General features: G+C 51.2%; 1 pseudogene; it reads left to right on the top strand.

Moving 5' to 3' along the window:
* Positions 1-1955: 1955 nt before the first annotated feature.
* Positions 1956-3746, top strand: LOC146833615 (18S ribosomal RNA; annotated as a pseudogene).
* The last annotated feature ends 14664 nt before the right edge of the window (positions 3747-18410 follow it).

The following is an 18410-nucleotide window of genomic DNA, read 5'->3' as shown; positions in this document are numbered from 1 at the left end:
CTGAAAAAACAAACCCTCAAAGACACCAGCAAGAGAGCCAACTGGTTCACCCCGGAACTCCTAGCGTCAAAGCGCACCTGCCGGAAGTTGGAGAACAAATTGCACAGCGAGAAGTCGCCGGGCAGTCGTGCAGCCCACAAAGACGCCATCCGCAACCACCACCATCTCATCAGGACCGCCAAGAGGACCTCCTTCAAAGACCACCTCGACAACAACGCACACAACAGCAAGGAGCTCTTCAACGTCGTGAAGGAACTCTCCAACCTCAGCTCCAACGCCAACGACATCCCTCCGTCACAAGCCCTGTGCGACTTCCTCGCCACCTTCTTCCACCACAAGATCACCGACATCCACGATAGCGTCAACCCCCGGACGTCCCTAACAGGCCCCAACACGCCGGAACCACCGCACCCCACCGACTACAACCCCCTAAAAACCTGGGCCAACGTGAGCCTCGAAGACATAATCAAGACCATGGGCACAATCCACTCGCCGTCTGACCCTTTTCCACACCACATCTTCAACAAACCCGGCAGCTCCATCGCACCCCACCTACGCAACATCATCAACCTCTCCTTCGAGACCGTGACCTTCCCTGAAAGCTGGAAACACTCCGAGATCAACGCTCTACTGAAGAAACCCAAGGCGGACCCGAGCGAACTGAAAAACCTCCGGCCCATCTCCCTGCTTCCGTTCCCAGCTAAGGTCATCGAGAAGATAGTCAACATCCAGCTCACCCACTACCTCGAAGACAACAGCATCCTGGAACCCTCCCAGTCAGGATTCCGCAGCAACCACAGCACCGAGACCGTCCTCATCGCCACCACAGACGACATCAGGATCCTACTGGACAATGGCGAGACGGCAGCCCTCATCCTTCTGGACCTCTCCGCCGCCTTCGACACCGTCTGCCACCGCACACTACGCACACGACTCCACGACGCAGCGATCCGAGACAAGGCCCTGGACTGGACCTCCTCCTTCCTCTTCGGCAGAACCCAGAGAGTTCGCCTCCCCCGTTCCGATCCGAAGCCTTCGAGATCATCTGCGGCGTCCCGCAGGGATCCTCCCTCAGCCCGATGCTTTTCAACGTCTACATGGCGACTTTCGCACGCATCGCCTGACATCACGACCTCAACATAATCTCCTACGCCGACGACACGCAACTGATCCTCTTTCTCACCAAGGACCCCCTCACCGCCAAATCCAACCTCCACCAGGGAATGAAGGCCGTCGACGACTGGATGGAGAATAGCCGCCTTAAGCTGAACACAGACAAGACGGAGATCCTCATCCTCGGGCCCAACCCTTCAGCATGGGACGACTCCTGGTGGCCCGCATCGCTGGGGACACCCCCCGCACCCACCAACCACGCACGCAACCTGGGAGTCATCCTCGACTCGAAACTCACCATGACCAAACAAGTCAATGCTGTCTCCTCCACCTGCTTCAACACCCTCCGTATGCTCCGCAAGATCTACAAATGGATCCCAACAGACACAAGGAAAACAGTCACCCAGGCCCTAGTCAGCAGCAGACTCGACTACGGAAACGCCCTCTACGCCGGAGCCCCGACCAAGCTCATCAACAGACTGCAAAGAATCCAGAATGCCTCTGCACACCTGATCCTCGACGTCCCGCTGCGACCACATCACCCCCCACCTGAGGAACCTGCACTGGCTCCCTGTCGACAAAAGAATCTCCTTCAAGCTCCTGATTCACGCACACAAGGCACTCCACAAGACCGGCCCAGCCTATCTCAACAGTCGACTCTCCTTCTACGTACCCAACTGGAAACTCCCCTCCGCCGGCCTCTCTCTGGCTACCATCCCACGCATCCGTAGAACCACAGTCGGAGGCAAATCCTTCTCCCACCGCGCCGTCAAGACCTGGAACACCCTCCCCCTCCTCCTACGACAAACCGAACACCTTCTAACCTTCAGAAGACAACTCAAGACCTGGCTGTTCGACCAGTAGCAACAGCACCCCCCCTCTCCCCACCCTCAGCGCCTTGAAACCCTTGCGGGTATGTAGCGCGCTTTACAAATTATTTGATTGATTGATTGATCGATTGATCGCTCCATCTGTTACTTGGATAACTGTGTTAATTCTAGGACTAATACATGCTGACGAGTGCTGACCTCTCTGGATGCGTGAATTTATCAGATCAAGACCAATCCGGGCTTGCCTGTCCGCTTTGGTGACTCTAGCTAACCTTAGGCCAATTGCACATCCCAATAACAGATACATTACATATAGATGACTGCACTATCAACTTTTGATTGTACTTTCTGTGCCTACCATGGTGACCACAGGTAACAGGGAATAAGATTTTAACCGAAGAGGGAACCTGAGAAACGGCTACCACATCCAAGGAAGGCAGGAGTCATGCAAATTACCCACTCCCACCACGGGGAGGTAGTGACAAAAACTCTTACAAAACCCTGTAATTGGCATAAGCACACGTTCTTATATGCTTTTATGAGGATCTATTGGAGAGCAAATCTGGTGCCAGCTGTTGTGGTAATTCCGGCTGCAATAACATATATTAAGGTTGCTGCAGTAAAAAAGCTCATGCTTGTATCTTGGGATGGAACTGGTAGTTCACCGCAAGGGAAGATACTTCTTGTCTCAGCCCCTGCCTCTAGGTATCCCTTTGATGCTCTTGACTGAGTGTCCTGGTGATCCGAAGCATTCACTTTGGAAATAGTTAGAGTGGCTAATGCAGGCTGGTAGCCTAAATATTTTAGGAAGAAATAATGGAATAGGACTGTGGTTCTATTTATTTGGTTATCTGAAATGGGTCCATATTAGGAAGGCTATCCGGGGGCATTTATATTGTGCTGCTAGTTGTTAAAATTCTTGGACTGGCGAAAGACGGATCAAAGAGAAAGCATTTGCCAAGAATGTTTCTATTAATTAAGAATGAAAGTCGGAGGTTGGAAGACGACGGATACCGTCGTAGTTCCGACCATAAATAATGCCGAAGAGTAATCCAGCTGTATTATTCCCATGCCCGGAACGAGCAGCTTCCAGTAAACTACAGACTTTGAGTTCCTAGATGGGGGTGTATAGTTACAAAGATCAAACTTAAGAGAGTTGATGGTAGGACACCACCAGGAGTGGAGCCTGCAGCTTAATTTGCCTCAACACGGGAAACCTCATCGGCTCAGGCATTGAAAGATTGACAGCTTGATATCTCTTTCTCGATACTGTGGGTGGTGGTGCATGACCGTTCTTAGTTGGTCGAGCAATTTATCTGGTTAATTCCGATAACGAATAAGACTCTACCTTGCTTAGTAGTTACATGAACCCCAGCAGTCGGCATTCAACTTCTTGGAGGGACAACTGGAATGCAGCCACACAAGATCGAGCAATAACAGGTCTATGCTGCCCTTAGGTGTCTGATGCTTCGCGTTTGCTATAGTGAATGGATCAGCGTGAGTCTTTCCTTTGTTGACAGGTGCGGGTAACCTGCTAAAGCCGTTTGGGATGGGGATTACAAATTATTTCCCATTAACAAGGAATTTATAGTATGTACGGTTTATAAGCTTCCATTGATTATGTCCTGCCCTTGTAAACACTGCCCATCAATACAACCGATTGGATGGTTTAGTTAGGTTCTCAGATCGGCCCGCTGGGTTTGGCAACAGCTCTGGTGGAGTGCAGAAAAGACAATCATTACTGGACTATTGAGAGGATGTAAAGGTCATTACAAGGTTTCTGTAGGTGACAGGGGAGCAGCCTGAGCACCTGACGGTGACAGCCTGAACCCTCTGCCCCCTCCTAGATGGAACCCAAGGCATGAAACTTATCCCTCCCCTCATGCGTCCTGGCCAATGGAGGGGTTTACAGCTGTTGGGCGCTTGGGTAAGGAACAGGCAAGTGGTGAGCTCCTCCATTCGAGGGGGCCCATCCGAGATGCAAGGGACCGGGATGGGTGACACCCTGAGCACTGCGGGAGGGTCATGATACAAGAGACAGCCCTCCCGAGATAGAATACATGCTCAGCCAGTACGCACCTAGAGGTGACCAAATTACAGTGCCTCCGCGGACTGGAACCCCCTCAAGGCCCTGTCACCAGGAGCCTCTCAAGTCGGATCCTAGCCCACCTGCATTTTGAGTGACTGAGGAGTGGCCCATCTTGGATGGCAGGGCATCCTAGATGAGAAGCAGCTAGGACCACAGGAAATCCGGGCTTATGGAGATGCTGTGTCCCTCGAAGTTAGTGTGAACTGCTTCAACTGAGGAGAAGCCACACCTGGCCGATTGAGCTGCAGGGCATGTACTAGAAGTGGGTGAGTCACTTAGATGGTGTGGGGGAACATGGCTATTCTCTAATTGATGCCTCCCATCAGCGCAATGGGGACCCCAGCTATGCTGGCATGGCTCGAACTGCCACTTAAGCTGGGGACTCTTGACAAGCAGGGGTTGAGCCCTGGCTCTCACCAGCTCTGGTGGGTGGCAGATGACTGATGTGCAGGTGGGGCACCCTTCATCCTTGCCAGTTTCCTGATGGCCTGGTCCCGTGTGGCCAGGCTGGGCTTTCAGGACTTGTGCAGCCCTGTCCAGGAGGGCCAGTGGTGAAGCTGACTGCATCCGCTGCCATGGAAACCTCTAGCGTACCTGCCTACTGTGGTTCAGGTTGGGACTCCCAGGCTGAGCACCTGAAAACACTCTTTAAATCGTGGAGCCTGACTTCTAGTGGGGAAGCCTGACAGGGTCCTGAGCTGTGTCACCCTGCATGCGGTGTATGAATGGTGCTAACTTCCTTCCACCTCTCCTGCACCTGCAGGTGGGCAAACTTTGCAAAGGTTATCTGTGACTCTTGGCTTGTATGTCGATAAATAACCCAGCTAGCTATGAGAATTAGCGTGAATTGCATGACACATTCTTCATCTACACTTCAAACGCACCTTGTGATCCCAAATTCCTCCCAGACCTATTCCTGTCTGAGGAGTGCTTGAATGTCAACCGCCCTGGGACTTTCCAAGGGCGCAGTTGGGCCTGTTGCAGGGAGCTCTGATCCCTTCATCCTCCCAAGGTCAGACCCTAGATTGCCCACCACAGGGCTCCCTGGGCCCACCTGCAGCTGCTGCACCCGGCCTTCTCCACTTTGGTGGGGTGGGTTGGCTCCAGGTCCTCCCGGGCCTGAAAAACCCAGGCTGGGTGCTGCCTGTGGCTGTCTGTGGAGTCGCACAACTGCCTGTCCGCACCGCCTCGGGCAGCCACTTCCATGGCTGGGAAGGCCCCCTGCCTGCCTGCGGATGCTGGTTTCCATGCTGACCTCCATAGGCTTCGGTCTCAGATCTGGGAAAAGGTGGCTGCTTTGATCTCCCCTGTGTGAAAGAGCTCCACCCCCCTTCTGCACCCTAGGGAATTCCACGCTTCGACATCCGACTACAACCATATTCATCTCAGAAATCCCAGACAGCTAAAGTACGCCATAGATCTTCAACAACATAATTTGTTGAATTTGGCATGATTTTTTCTACTTCAGCAGACTACGTAGAAGACACTATGACTTTTAAATGTGGTTGTTTATATAACACTCCATACACCAAAGCTTCTTGTCTAGTCATTGCAAAATCCCCTTCTTACTGAACCCAACTCTGCTTGATTAACCATTGATGATACCCATCTTTCCCCCTCCACAGAAGATTTTGCTGATACCCATTTACCCTACAAAGATATCCATCACTCACTTCTTCAGAAGAGATAGTGGTGCCCTCCTGCCCCTAAGAAGACCCAAGTGATATCCCCTACCACTTCAGATGTTCCAGTGATACCCTCCCACCCCTTCGGAATTTCATAGTGATACCCTCCTGCTCCCTCTGAAGACCTCAATGAAGCCCTCCAGTCCCTTCAAAAGAGTTCAGCTACACCCTCCTAACCATAGAAGAGGTCAGGGACACTCCCCTGCTCAATGACACTCTCTTGACTACAGAAGAGGTCAGTGATACCCTTCTACACCTCATAAGAACCCAGTGACACCTTCCTACCCCTTCAGAAGATCCCAGTGATACTTGCACTCCCTTTAAAAGGCCTCAGCAATACCCTCCTGTCTCCCAATACCTTAGCGTTGCCCTCCATTCCCATCAGAAGAACTCTGTGGCACCCTCCTGCTCATAGTGGAAATCAGTGATATTTCCTGCCCATTAAAAGGCCCCAGTGATACGCTCCTACCCTTTCAGAAAGCCTCAGTGATACCACCTCAGAATATCTGGGTTACACCATCTACTGTGAGAGTAGTTTAGTGATCCTCTTCTGCCACCTGAGAAGAAGTGATCTTTATTCCAGAAGTTCCTCATCCCTCCCACAAGAGATTTCCAATTCTCTCCCCTGTGAGTAGAGCTTAGTGATGCAGTCAAGGCCTCACAGAAGAGTCACTGCTATCATACTCCCTCAAATTAGATTATTCACCTCCCCATTACTAAAATGTTCATGAGACCAAAATAAATGGTTTGCTGATATCCTACAGTTTCCAAAGAAGACATTGGTCGTACATTCTTCCACATTCTCATATTATATCCTCAATAGAACATTTCAGGGGCAACCTCCCCTATCAGCCTAGTTCAGTAATAAGCCCTCTCGGAGCAAATCAACTACACTCTTCACCATCAGAAGAGTTTGAAGAAACCCTGTGGAAATCAGAAGAGTCCATTAAGTAACATCCTACCTTTTCACTCACACTGAAACGCACAGCAGAAGAGTTTGTTGAAAAAAAAAAACACTGAAAGAGCTTAGTAAATCCTCAACTCCCCCATTCTACTCAAAAACCTTTGTTGATCCCCCTTGTGCCTCTTCCTAAGAAGAATAAACATAGAGGAGTGTGACTCCCAGTCCTGTGGACCTGAAATGCACCCTATGTTGAACCATTATGCACTGTTTAAGGACCTATACTCACTTTATCTTTAGAAATCCTCACATTGGATGCAACAAGGCTAGGAAGGACAATGTGTATTTATTTCCATCCAAAATCCTATAGGTAAGCCATGCAGCCATCTCAACTTTCTACAGTGATGGCTTTGAGAGGAAAATAGAGACAGGACACTGTGGTCCTTGATACACTCAGAAACAGACCCTCAAAACAGGAGGTTCTAGAGCCTTCTGGGCCACAAGTTTCTCACACCAAACACTAGATTTCTGATCAACATCGAGCACTGTGGCTAATGTTAAAGAATAGGGTTTGTTTTGGGTTGACTTGAGCAAGTTCGGAAGTGTTCAGGTGCTGAGGCACAGTCAATGGAGCAGACACACAAGACAAAAAGATACAATGTAGAAGCTTTAGCTATCAAGCAATCAAACCGGATTTATAAAGCACAGCTAATCACCCGTGAGGGTATCCAGGCGCTGAGAGCCAAGCTGCTTGGGTGGCAGCAGTTGAATAGCCAGGTCTTGAGTCCCCTTCTGAATTCCTGAAGAGAGGGTGTAATCCGGAGACGGAGGGGAAGGCTTTTTCAGGACTTTGTGGCATTGTAGGAGAAGCAGCATCCTCCACTGTTGCTTTGGCAACGTGGGGCATGCGCGAGGGAGAGGGAGGCGAAGTGCAGGGCTATGGAGGGTTGGTGGAAGCTCAGGCGGTGGTTGATGTAGACTGGTCCTAGATTGTGCAGGGCTTTGTATGCATGAGTCAGCATCTTGAATTGGGCGCTATTGTGGACGGGAGCCAATGGAGTTTCTTCAGGTGAGGGGTGATGTGAGTTCATCTAGGGAAGTCGAGGATGAGTCTGGCCGCTGAGCTCCGCATGGTCTGCAGTCTCTTCAGCTGTGATACTCTTGGACCTCTGAATCAATGCCTGTGATTTGAGGATGAGGAATGCCACCAGGAATATGAATATGCAACCCCCAAAAAAGCAACGTCCCTCCTTTGATATAAATGTTTTTGGGTGCCCCGGACATCCTTTAGATTTTGTCTCCCAGTGACCTGTCCTCTGGTATCCGGCAGGAATGTGTCCAAACGTACTGGACACCATTGAATAAAGATCAGCTCAGTCAACTGGTGTCCAGATTTCAGTTGCCTAACTCAACTCTTGCCTAACTGGACTCCTTGTTGAGGACAGTAGCTGGCTAGCAGGCCGCTATTCACTAGATATCCCTTTTGCTGTTAGTATAGGAATAGGGGCTTGTATCCTGGAAACCACTGGTCACTGTCAAAATGTCTCATAGCAAGAACAACCATGGGTCAGTGACACCAACAATAGGCACTAGAGAGGCCAGGGTCCACTGGGAACATGTCTGATGAAAGGGGATCATGGCCTGGCTTCAATCTGCAATATCTGTAGAATAGCAGCTGACATACATTTCCAACAGTTATGAAACAGGGTGACCTTTAGCATATGGGATGGAGGCCTATGATAGAGGTTGAAGACCAGCTGTCTCAGAGTTGCAGTGGGTGCTGAAAGAAATAGGTGCAGGCACCTCCCAGGGTATGATCAGGGATGGTGCAGGCTCACCCTCAATTTATGTAGGCAAATGAACAGCTTCTTGGAGAAAACGAGGCAAGATGGTGGCCGCTCTTCATCCTGCCAGATCCTGAAGCTGTGTTGCTGCCACAGAGTATGCTCTGGTCAGTGGTTGGTTTTTGGATCACATATTTCCTGTTGGAGGCACTCCTCAAACAAAAAAGGACTTGTGCGGCAGCTTGTAGACTGCTGGTGCGAGTCTTGGGCGTTTTTATCCCTGCATGGAGTTGCAGTGAAAGAGGTCCCCGGAGCGATCTCAACAGTATGGAGCTTAAGACCATCGGCCAGGGAGCAGGAACGCACAAGGATGGTAGACAGTAAATATGGCTGTCGCAGGAGTCAGCGGTGGCTTTACAGGAGGAGGAAATCTGGGCTTGAGCATTCGGCAGATGAATACAGTCTGTTGCCATACCAGAAAGCATGGACAAACAAGCATTTGCAATACAATAGGTCTCGCATTTGCAAGAGTGTTTACGCACAGCTTGCAGATTTTCAAAACACATAAATGGCATGGTCATTTACAAAGTAGTCTTTTTAAATTATTCAAGGTCATGTGCAGACCACCTAAGTGAAACCTGCATGTACACCCCATGCAACATCGCTTTGATGCAATGCTGGTTGTGCTGACTCTAATAGAGTAGCTCCTATCACTAGCTCGGTGGACGCGATGGCAATCTCATAACCTCAGGTAAGGCTTTCGGAGGCGGGGGGTGCAAGGTATTTCTGGAGCGTATGTTTGCATGCGAGAGAGAGCTCTTGAGTTGAAATGGCATAAAATTTATTTTTTCTACAAATATCACCTTTTGCATAACAAGTCAATATTCCAATATCAGTTGTGCAGTTTGCTGCATGCTTTGCAAGTTTCATTTTGAGGCAGTATGAGGCGACAGGAGGAAAGCTATACCATCTAAGGACAGGAAGAGATCTGGGACAGGGCCTGTAAGGGGCTAGGTGGGTACCAGAACAACAGTGCCATTCGACACAGAGAAACTGCAAAACAGAACGAAGTGCCACAACTGAACCAGCACTGTGCCACAGCAAAACTTGCTGTGCCAGAAAAACATCATAAGAGTGTTAGGCCAAAACCATCCAAGTGCCAGACAAGGGCTACACCAGAAATAATACAGATTTGTTAGAAATTTAGAATGACAGTGCCTATAATTGTACCATAACAATGCCAGACAGACAACTGCTGTGTCAGAGTATATCTGTGATAGTACCAGAAACAACCACACCACCAAAACAAAACCAGAGCAAATGTATAACCAACTACAATCGTATCAGTGGCAAAAGAGAACCGCCATTGTACCACAAAATAGCTAAAAAAAGGAGCCAAAGTTTATGAAATCCAACAGTGTCAGTCAGTCAGTCAATCATCTTTATTCGACTTAACCAGCCATAAAAGAATACAAATATACATTCAATACATCTGAAACAGCGACATCTGATTCTGGCAAAGGCCAATTAACAATACTCTAACATTATACTCTTTACTAAAATTCATCCACTGGGTCGAACAAAGTGGCTTCAAGTGTCAATATTCAATAGTTAAGCAGCAATCACAAGGATAAAATATGAACCATATCAATTCCTAAGTTAAGGTGCTTTTCTAGTGGTATATATGCTAGCTGAGTACACCTCTAGAATTTCCCGGTTAATTCAAATCAGTAACCTTAAAATATGCAAATTTTTTAAAATTCAATAAAAAAAGAAACCACTAGCTTTCAATTCATGGTTCCATAAAAATTTCCAGGTACATCATCACAACATGCGTTCAATTTAAACAATAAAAACAAATCATAACAAATACCAAGGTCCTGCGACTCTTAGCATGTGGTTAATTTGGCGAGAATGCTCAGGGTGTTATTACTCATATCTTTTTCTGATGGCCAATGATGCTTTTATATAGTTGGCTACCGCAGTATAAATATCAAGGGTGGCCAGTGACTACAAAAATTTTAAACCATCAGTATATGTACAAGGGCGAATTTTCTGTAACAATGGTCTTAAAAATTTACTCCTTGGCGTTTTATATAAAGTGCAGAATAGGATAAAGTGTAAAGTGCTTTGACCCTGTCAAGTTATCACATGGGCAGGGTGAAAGGTCATTAGCCCAACCACTCTGGCGTGGGAATGCCAGTAGGAAATGCACGTTGCCTAGGCGAAATATAGTTAAATAAAATCTTATCTGCAGTTTTGTAGTAAATGTTAAATAATATTGCATGGGGGGGATAAGTGCAGGGGAGCAATCTCATCTTGGTGGTGATAACGCATGTCTACCCTCGAGTGTAAAGCCTCTTTGCTGGCAGCTTTGGCGTTTAAAGGGATGCTTTCAGGGCTATCATAGAACTGCCCCAGTCCAATTTCATAAAATGTATCCTTCACAAAACAAAGCCATGGTATTTTTAGTGCATTGGCCATGTTTTGACAATCTTTTATTATTTCTCGAGAGAATGCTATTTCTTCAGATCTTTTTTAAAAACAAATTTAATTGCCTTTTACATGTTATACAGCAGGGCAGCTCTCCGTGGCATCAACAAATAAGTAACAGGATCAGTGTAGTGCATCACATTGCAGCCTTTACCTGGTCTGGTAGTCCCAAGTTCTGAGTTTATCAGTCACCTATTCAGTCGGAGAATGCTTCCGCATGTCACCAGACAGATTCCCCCCCCTCCCCAACAAACAACTAAGCTAAACCCCTCCCTCTTCCCCCTCCCGCCCGCACTGCTGCCTCCCTACTACTTCTATTGAGCTCTGATGTGAGCCTCCCCTGCGCTTGAGGTGTGGGTGATGGTGCTTCGCCGGGGGTCCCTCTGTTGCATCTCTGTCCTTTCCTGTGTTGTTCCGTTGGGTGTTTCCCCCTCCCAGGATCCGTAGTGTTATTCTGTCCTAACCTGGCCCCAGGGGTTCTCTATTTGTGGTGGTCTCTCTGGTGTGGACGCTTCAGATGCTCTGCCATCTCTCTGTAGGTCTGCCAGCAGCCCCTCCCATGCCTGAGCTCGTTCCAGCTTTCCAACCCCCTTCTTGCATTTCTAAGCAGGACCCTGCTCTCGCACCCGGCCCATTTCACGAGCTCTCGCTTCCATCTGTGTACGTTGGGGCCTTCCGGTTTCTTCCAGCAGCGAGTAATTTCCCGTTTCGCGAGGATAAATGCAAGGTCCTGAAATCTACCTGTGGTCTTGGATTTGGCAGTGTTGGGGAACAGGTTGAGCAATACATGGGCTGGTGTGCAGGGAACCACCCTCTCTGTTATTCTAGCCATCTCCTGTGTGATTTCCTGCCAGTACAGCATTAAGGAGGTGCTGCTCCACATCATATGGGTAAAAGTCGCCCCCTGCGTGTCACATCTCGGTCATCTAGCGTCTGCGCCATCGAAATAGCAGTCGATACGCTCTGGGGTTAGATATGCTTGGTGAAGTATATAGAAACTTATTAGACTAAACCGGGCGTTTCGGGATACTTTGGTGGTCCGTTCTAGAATATTGTCCCAGTCCTTGTCATTTAGCGGCCTGTCAATGTCGTCTCCCCATTTGTGGCGCAGTCGGTCCAGCGGTTGTATGGAATCTCGCCCTATAGCTCTGTAGAGGCATGCAACAGCTTTGATAGTGCCCCCAACTAGGCTGATGTATTCACAAGTGGCGTGTCAAGGCGGTTACGTTGTGCCCATTCCCCAGTGTCGCCTCATGGCCACCGTGACCGCCCCATAAAGCAGGAAATGCCCCTGTGGTAGATCTCGGTCAGCGCTGAAGTCCTCAAAGGAGAGAAGCTCCCTGTCCCGGAAGAGATCCCCCACTTTCGTTGCCTCTGCTTGAACCCAATCATTCCCCGCCACTGTCCTCCATGGGGAAGGGCCTCTAACAGCGACATCGCCATTTCTGGCGAGTATGAGCGTTTTGTTCTGGTTTTCTGCAGGCATCTGCCCCAGCAGCGACGTATCACTCTGTGTTCGTTACTGTGGACCTGCTGGGACTTGGCAGTCCCAAGCAGGGTGCGGAACACCCCGGCTGTATCCGGGGTGAAAGGTGGCACTCCCCTGTTCGGCACCCTGCTCCCCGCCACCCACTGCGTGAGTCGCTGCAGCTGGCCTGCAAATAGTAGGCCTCCATATCAGGCATAGCCAAACCACCACCCGACATAGGCCGTTTTAAAGTATTAAGGGCTACTCGTCTGCGCCCTATTCCCCATATGAACGCCGATAGGCATGAGTCCAGCTACCGGAAACACGCCGCCGATATCCACACAGGAAGCATGACAAAGAAGAATAGCAGCCAGGGAAGAGCCACCATTTTAAGCAGTGAGATGCGGCCCATTACTGAGAGGGAAAGCCTACCCCAGAAAGCCATAGTGTCTTTGAGCGAACGTAGTGCCCTCCGTATGTTGGCTTCCTTCACATCCTCCGTGGTGTGGAAGATGTGTATTCTCAGATAACGGAAGCACCGGGGCTCCCACCGCAGATCTCCTAAGTTCCAAGGTGGTCTCATATTCCACAGGGAATAATCTGGACTTCAGCCAGTTCACTCGCAGACCTGACAATGACCCAAATCGTTCCATCATGGCCTTCGCTCCTGGCAGTTCTTCCCCCGCGTCTTTCAGGAATAGGAGGAGGTCATCCACATATAATGCTATTTGGTGCCTCTGCTCTCCCAGCTGGAGCCCTCTGTAGGCCTCCCCAGCTCCCGCTACACAAGCTAATGGCTCCACAGCAAGGGCGAAAAGCAGTGGGGAGAGGGGACACCCCTGGCGCGTCCCCCTCTCCACCAGGTACTGCTCTGATATTGTGCGTCCCGTGCAGACTCTCGCCACCGGGTCCGTATATATTAGCCGTACCAGGCATATGAACCCCAGTCCTAGGCCCATTTTGTGCAATACAGCATATAAGAACCCCCATTCAAGGCTGTCGAGTGCCTTTTCCATGTCAATGGTGAACACCGCCCCTCCCTGGTCTTAATTCGACCCAAGCTCGATAATGGACAGCAGTCGCTGAATATTTAAGGTTGTGTTCCGGCGAGGAATGAAGCCTGCCTGGTCATGGTACACCAGAGGTATCATGTAAGGGAGCAGCCGCCTTGCCAGAACCTTGCTTAGAATTTTAAAGTGGAGATTTAGCATTGACAATGGTCTGTACGCTGCACAATCCAAGGGGGACTTGTCCGGCTTCAACAGCGGGATGAACACCGCCACCCTAGTGGTACCCGGTAAGCGACCTTTCTCCCTCGCCTCCGTGTACGTCTCCGCCAATTTGGGGGAGAGTTCTCCCGCGTATGCTGCATAGAATTCCTTGGGGAGCCCATCCGTGCCCGGTGTTTTCCCCCTCGCCAGTTCCATTATAGCTACCTGGATTTCGCGTTCTGAGATTTCAGCTCCTAGGAGCTCTGCGTCCTCGTCGGTTAGTGTGTGTAACGGGAGGTCCGCCAGGTAGTCCTCGACTTCCCCGTCCCCTGGGGGCCCTGAACTCTTATAATGTCTCTCATAGTAGCTGCGAAACCTATTGTTGATGTCGTCCTGTCGGTATAGATAACGCCCCTCGGAATCTGTCAATTCTATAATCATATCCTCCCTGCGGGTGCGGCTGGCGAGCCACGCCAGCAGTCTACCCGCCTTGTCTCTCTTGGCATGAGTCCTGTCCATGTACGCTCGATAGTCAAAGCACCTCAGTCTCTCTTCCTGCACCGCCACCTCCTCCTTTGCCTTGAGTAACTCCTGGCAGAGTTCTGGATTGTTTAGGCATCTGCGTTCTATCTCCCTCAGTGCCCGATCAGCCCGTTCAACGTCAGTCAGTAGTGTGCGTTGTACCCCTATGGACAGCGCCATGCAGCGGCCTCTTATCATTGCCTTAAAGGCCTCCCATTCTGTCACCCTGGAGTCTGTGGATTGTGCATTGCTGCAAAGTATGTGGTTATTTGTTCCTTACTCTCGTGGTGGAATACTTGGTCTTCTAGTGCCTCGGGCTTGAGGCGCCAGGTGGGGATGGGCTGCCGTGTGAAACCCCACTGTAAACTAACCAATAGGGGGTTGTGGTCTGACACTGTGTGAGTGAGGTACTCTGCTCTGTGAAGTTGTCTGTGTATGTCCGGGAATCATAGAAAGGTGTCCAGGCGGACATGTAAGTCATGTACATGGGAAAGGTGAGAGTACTCCCTATTCAGTGGGTGCGTACGTCGCCACGTGTCTACCAGCCCCCAATGGGATTGCCAGTCCCTGAACGTCCTGGCTATCCTAAGTACTGGTGCATCGCACAGGGGTGGGTGGGAACGGTCTATGGCTGGCTCTGCTATACAATTAAAATATCCCCCCATAAAAATTTACCCCGTCATGTATGGCGCCAGAGAGCCAGACAAGTGCTCAAAGAATGTCCCTTGGTCTGTATTCGGGTGGTAAATATTTATAATTGTGACGTCTTGCCCGTCTAGTCGCCCAGTGACCACCACATATCGACCCTCTAGATCTACTTTGTGTCCGGTGTGTTGGAAGGGGACGCCTGCCCTAATCCAGATCAAGACCCCTCTGGCGAATGCCAAGAACGTAGTGTAGTATGCCTGGCCTCTCCATCTACGGTTTAGTGCCACCCCTTCGGAAGCCAATGTGTGCGTTTCGTGCAGCATCGCTATGTGAACCCCTCGCCTATTCAGATGGGAGAAGATTTTGTAGCGCTTGTGCATAGAGTGCATCCCCCGGACATTCCAGGAAAGGAGATTATATTCCCCCTGATTGGGCATTATAGATCAGTCTTTCCACCTCTGTCTGGCCTCCCCGGCCCTGCCCAACTCTCAGCACCCTGTGTTGCATGGTGGGATACTCTGCGCAGCGGCTCGTAACCCCACATAAAGATAGACAGCAGTGCCCCCAAATTAAAACAATAGAACTCCCCCACCTCCCCCTCCCCAGGACAAGTGAGTAACTCTCTCCCTTCCAAACTGCACTCAGGCATACAAACAGGCTGAAGTCCAACTTTCGGGTGGTGGCTAGACTACAGCTTGCTGGGAGGAAAACCTTCACCTCCGCTCCCCCGGGTCCCCCACTTTCCAGTGGTTAGCTTACATGGTGTTCATTCTGAGCACCTCTAGCTCTCGATCCAGTCTCTATTCCTCGTGCCCTCCCTCCCCCCCAAACCCCAATGTCCAGCAGGTACTTGCGTGTCAGGCTTATGTTAGATCAGGTCGTCCGCCGTTCTGGCAGTGACCTCCGGCATTGTCTGGCTAGCCTCCCCCACACTGCTTGAGCTGGCGTCGGAGTCCGAGACTCTCTGTTCCTCCCCCGATAGAAAGGAAGCACCCTGTGGGTCTACTGCACTCAGGGACGCTATCGCCGCCACCGCTCTCTCCCTGTCCCGGCGAGCCTCCTCTGGGTGGCCTTTGGGCTTCCCCCCCTTCTAGGGGATCGCGTGTGAGTCTCCTCTGGCTGGTCTCCGCTGTTCTGCCTCCGGTCCCGTGGCCCTAGCCCCTCGATCCAGTCCCAGGCGTCTTGAGGCGTAGCAAAAAATGTGGTCTTCTCTGCATGAACTATCTGGAGTTTAGCTGGGAACACCATTGAGTACGACACCCCCATTTGTCACAGTTTCCGTTTGGTTGCAGTGAAGGAGGCTCGCTGTCGCTGTACCTCTCGGGAGAAATCTGGGAAAATCCGTACGATGCTATTTTCAATTTTTAGTTGTCCTTTGTGTCGCGCTTGACTCAGCACATGATCCCTGTCCTTGTAGAAGAGAAGGCGAGCTACCACAGGTCTCTGCAGTCTTCCGGGTGGAGCGCCCGTGCAGGAACTCTGTGTGCCCGCTCAAGGGCGAAGTATGGCGATAGACACTCCTCAGCTACTTCTGTGCGGATCCAATTCTCAAGGTAGGCCACCATATTGTTACCTTCAATTTTTTCTGGCAGCCCAGTGACTCTAGTGTTGTTCAGTCGTGCCCTATTTTCAGCGTCCTCGGCGCACAGTTCCAACACTTGAACTCGTTTTTCAATATCTGTGAGTTTGCGGGTGGACTCGGATACTTGTGGTTTCAAATCACCGACGTATCCTTCCACCGATGTGACGCGGTCTGCCAGCTTCCTGTGGCCTGCCCGCAGTAGTCCCAGATCCTCTTGGAGCGTGTCGATTCTAGATTCCACTGCTGTCCTTGACGCTTCTGTGGCCTGTAGGATGTCATGTAGGTATGGTTCATCTTGGGTCGTCTTCTCTTCGCCATGGGATCCCGTGTGTTGTCGCGCCCCTGTAGCGTCTTCTCCCACTGGGTCCTGCTGCTCTGCGTCCCGCTGTTTGCTAACTCGCCCCATGGTAGGTGGAGGCCTTCGCTCCTCCTGCCCTTCTCGGTCTGTTCCAGCCGTTATCTGTAGTCTCTGCTAAAGTTCCTCCAGTCGCCGGCAGTACTCGGGCATCTGCCGTGCTCCTTCTGCGGCCCCTTAATGAGGGAGCAGCGGGGGACGCAGGCCACCAGGTGGGTCGCCAAGGTGGTAGTACTGGCTGGGGTGTTCCCCCTCCCTGCCGGGAGTACCTTAGGCCTTCACTGTGGGGCTCAGTTGAGCACCGGTGCCAGCCGCGTGGGTGTTGATGTTCCTAGGTACCCCTGCAGTTAACTGTGGCAGCCGGGGTAGTTCCTCCAAGGTGGGGGCGCCCTCTGGTCTCATCTAGTGAGTGCAGCCCTGCTCCGGTATTGCCCTTAGGCAGCGGCAGCAGCGATCCCGCTGAGGTCAGTGCTGTGGGCTGCTGGGTCAGGCCCCAGGCAGGCAGCCTCGACAACAGCGCTGGGGGGCCAAAGTTTCGCAGCTCCCCTTCTTCAGACTGGGCCTGACGTTCCGTGGCAGTGGTGCGGGTCCCTGGCGAGGCGACCCCCCCCCACTGCGGCCCCAAGGGAAAAGCAAGTCAAGATGCACGCGGCAGCCCTCAGGTCCCAGGGGGCACCTCACCCCATATCGGGCAGTCCCTCTTACCGGAGTGGAACACCACTCCCGCGGAGATAAGCGAGCACCCTCCGGAGTTGACATTCTCCGCGTCTGCAGGGGTCCGCGGGCCGCCGTGTTCCCAGTGATCAGTTGTTCACTTTTCGTTGGGGAGAATGGGTACGTTTTCCTGCACTTCCGCCGCCGGGGCCTGGATGCGGCCGCCTTTGATCTCCACTAGTTGCGCGGATCCTGGGCCGCGGGCGCCATCTTGTCTGGCCACTCCACTCCCACAGTATCGCCGATCTTTACAACCAGGCTGGCCTTGTCGCTTCAGAGCTCACTAGTCCATGCCAGCCCTGTGCTGCGCCGCCTCGGGGCCACGCCAGCCGCTGCCTCCCAGGTCCGCTAGCGGCCAGTCTGGTCTCGGGAGGCCGCCTCAGGTTGCGGGCACCATCTTGGTGAGCTCTGCTGGTCCCCCGTACGGGGCGATTATTCGGCGAAGTCTCGCCTAATTTTGCCTTTCACCCGCATCTGCCAGTTCTCTTGCCATGCGGGGGTCCAGGGGCGGGCAATCGAATGTTCGCTCTCCCCAGTATCGGTCAAGATGGGCTGAATTTGGGGATCACCAGCGGGAGCTCCGGTTTAGGCACCCTGCTCCATCGTTGTTCAGCCATGCCCCCCCCCCGAATGCTAGTTCTTCAGATAAGCAAATTTTCACCCATAGGAATAAAGGGACTCACAATATGCATTCTTATATATGGTCTATCCCCAATTCCTCTTGACATAGGCGGCTAGGGGCGCTGTTAGGCATCATCAACAGCCTTTTTGTGAATTTATTTTATACGACTTGTAACTGGCGGCTACTGTGATGTCCCCACACCCCAGCGCCGTATGGTGCAATCAAGAGGCATTTTGCTTCGTAAATGGTAATTATTTCCCTCACAGGCTTATAGCCTAATTTGCATGCAAAACGAAATAGCCCCTTCACAGCCCTAGTTGTGTGGTGGGCTCTTGCTGTCACTAATGGGTCCCAGCTCAACTTGTTATTAAACAGATTCCCCTAGTACATAAA

Source organism: Triturus cristatus, chromosome 4_2 (assembly GCF_964204655.1).
Source record: "Triturus cristatus chromosome 4_2, aTriCri1.1, whole genome shotgun sequence".
Lineage (NCBI taxonomy): Eukaryota > Metazoa > Chordata > Amphibia > Caudata > Salamandridae > Triturus > Triturus cristatus.
Note: the sequence above shows the minus strand (reverse complement) of the source record. Positions and strands in the feature narration are given on the sequence as shown.